Source organism: Gekko japonicus, unplaced genomic scaffold (assembly GCF_001447785.1).
Source record: "Gekko japonicus isolate JY-2015 unplaced genomic scaffold, Gekko_japonicus_V1.1 scaffold1279, whole genome shotgun sequence".
Lineage (NCBI taxonomy): Eukaryota > Metazoa > Chordata > Lepidosauria > Squamata > Gekkonidae > Gekko > Gekko japonicus.
The window spans coordinates 252,754-255,699 of NW_015171542.1; positions in this window are offsets into that span (position 1 = coordinate 252,754).

A 2,946-nucleotide genomic window follows, 5' to 3' on the forward strand; every position below is an offset into this window, starting at 1 on the left:
ATGTGAGGGATCAGATTCAAAAAGCAACAAATAGAACTACCCTTAAAATTGATGTCAAGGAGACAAGAATTTTGAAAGATATCCCCTTTGAAATAAGGAAAAAAATGAAAAAAATACAGACTTGGCTTTGTTTCTACAAGAGAATAACATATCCTACAAATGGATTTTACCCAAAGGCATACTCTTCAAATTTAAAGATAAGAGGGGAAACTTGACTCTGTTATGAAAGCAAGAGAGTTTCTGCAGCAACAATTGGATCCAGCAGGAGAAGATGACGAAAAAAAGCAACAAGGAGAGTGAAGATGAAACACTTACTGGAGAAGATTTGGAGTCGGAATGTGGGGCGGCTGCTCCCAAGCAAGGATATTGATTGAGGGAAAGAAGAGGCAAATGAGATGCTAATTTTCTCTGAAGTTTGACTTTTGGTTTTTATTATATAACCGTTCTTGTATATTGTTCTTTACTAAGTCAGAATACCTGGACTTGAATTACTTAAGCGACTTTAACGATCACTTTCAATGTAATAAGTTACTCATTTTCTTTACTTAAAGCTACTTTATTGTAACCATTGTATGACCACTACCTCTTGGGTTTTTAGTGGTTTCTTTACTTTCTCCCGTAGTTTATAGTTTTCCTTTCCCTATTTTCTTGTAGTTTTTAGAAAACAAAAATTAAAAAAAGAAATTCAGATACGATTGATAAGACGCATGTGAAATAAAATATGACTGCCAAACTGTTCAGAATCACACACACACAGTTGTAGGAGGTACCAGAGAATGGAAAACAGAAATTCAGTCTAGAGATTAGTGGGAAAATCTTAAACATCCTGAAATCTTGCTGGGAGTGCTCACAGTTCCTTTGAATCAGGTGAAGCATCATGGAGGTTTCCCCCCCTGAATATAGCCCAGTACACATCAAGAAGAATAGAGGTCTCCTGAGGAAGAAGAGGAGACTTTATAAGGAACTTACTCTCTTTCTGCAAAAAAAGGGAATACCCTATAGATGGTTATTTCCTGAAGGACTGAGTTTCAACTATGAGGATAAAAAATTTGAGATTGACTCTGTTCCTAAAGTAAATAAGCTTTTGGATCAATTTGCAAAGCAAAAACAAAACAAAAAAAGAAGAAACCTTCTGTGGAGGAGGAAGAAGATGGCGAAGAATCCTACTCACAGGATTCAACAAGCACCAGCTCTAAATCTTCAGAGACTTCGGAATCTGAAAAAGGAGAAGTCGTTCCCAAACCTTGGACAAGGAAGAAACGCAAGAAGAAAAGACTCTGAAACTAAGATAGATGTTTATGCATTTTTTAAAGCGATACTCAAAGCAAATTTTTATTCTTAAACTTTTATTCATAATGTTAACTTTATATCAGTAGGTGATATAGTTAAATATGCATGTAGTCCAGATCGTGTCGCCTGTTAGCTCCACTCCCCCATTTCCCAGTAGAATTGTAATGTGTTTTAATGTATTAGTATTCCATTCCCCCATTCCAGTAGATATAGTGTTGTAGTAATGGAAAAACAATAAAATCTTCGTAAAAAGAAGAAGAAAAGATATCTCCTTTTTGCCGCTGTTTCCAGAGGCTTACCGTTTTCAAAGCATTCAACTCAGCAATATTGGGAGCTAAGGATGATCAATTCTTGCTTCATTGCAAGTATGTACATAAGTGTTGGGTGGAATAGGATTAGTCTGCTGAAGCAGTGAATAAGATGTGCATTCTCTTATCTGTCAGGAAAAGATTGTGGCCAGCTTTGTATGGAAAAAATATCTCACCAAAGCCTGGGGCCTTGGAAGTAGCCAGACGAAAAGTGTTCACTTTCAATAATGCATTGAAAGCAGTGTACAAATAATGAACAACAAGGTAGGCGATCTAGTAGTGAAATCCACAAACCCCATCCTGACTCCTCCCTATTTTAGCCCCTCCTACTTATAGCCCCACTCCAGCTCTTTTACTAAAGATAGCTGTGTTAGCAGAGGTCATTTCGGGGGGGGAGATCGCAGTTCCCCCAGGTGAGGTACAGGGGGTGGGGCACATGATGAAGCCGGCCGCCCTGCTTCCGGCCCTCATTCAGCCAGGAGGAGGCAGGAGAAGAGGGAGGGTAAGTTGCTTCCTCCCTGCCTTTCCCCACCCCTGCCTGCCTGGGGCCAGGGAGGGCCTTCGTGGGGCTTCCTTGCACTCCCTCATGGGGCTCGGCAGTGGAGCTGCAAAGCTGACGGCGGCGGCCGTTGGGGGCGGGGTGTGTGGCCTTATGACACACTTCCGGTGATGTCAGGGGGTATGGCCTTATGACAAACCTCCGGTGATGTCAGGGGGTGTGGCATATGCTAATGAGTTCCCCTAGCTCTTTTTCTACGAAACGACCCCTGGCTACATTAGAGGTGTGTTGCCTAAGATGCAGAGAAGTTCCTGCTACAAAAAAAGCCCAGAGTTTTGACAACAAAGTAAACAGAATAAGAAGCAAAAGGTGGGTGTGGCTGGGTGTCCACAGTTCTGGTAACACGGGGGTGTGGCTTAATATGCTAATGAGTTTTTTCTGTTGGGTGTGGTCTATTATGCTAATGAGTTTCTGCTGGGCTTTTTCTAGAAAAAAAGCCCTGTGTGTTAGTTATTCATACAGAAAAAGAAACATAGGAAGGAATTTACCTGCAGAAACCTCCCTTTGCTCTCAGTAGCTGTTACGGACAACAACCTTGCCACACATAAACTCACTGTATGGGGAGGGACAAAGGGCACAAGTGCACTGCCCCTTACCTCCACATGATTGCCTGGTTGTCTGCAGAGCATGACCATGCAGATGAAGTGGCCTCCCAGACACTCCCTCCCTGTCATAAGCAGGGGGTGGAGTCAGCAAGCACATGCCTGTTCTCTTTCTCCGCATTGTGTCAACATGCTGGGAAGGTCTGTACCAGGGTACTATGCTTGGGAAGGCTGGGAATCAGAAACG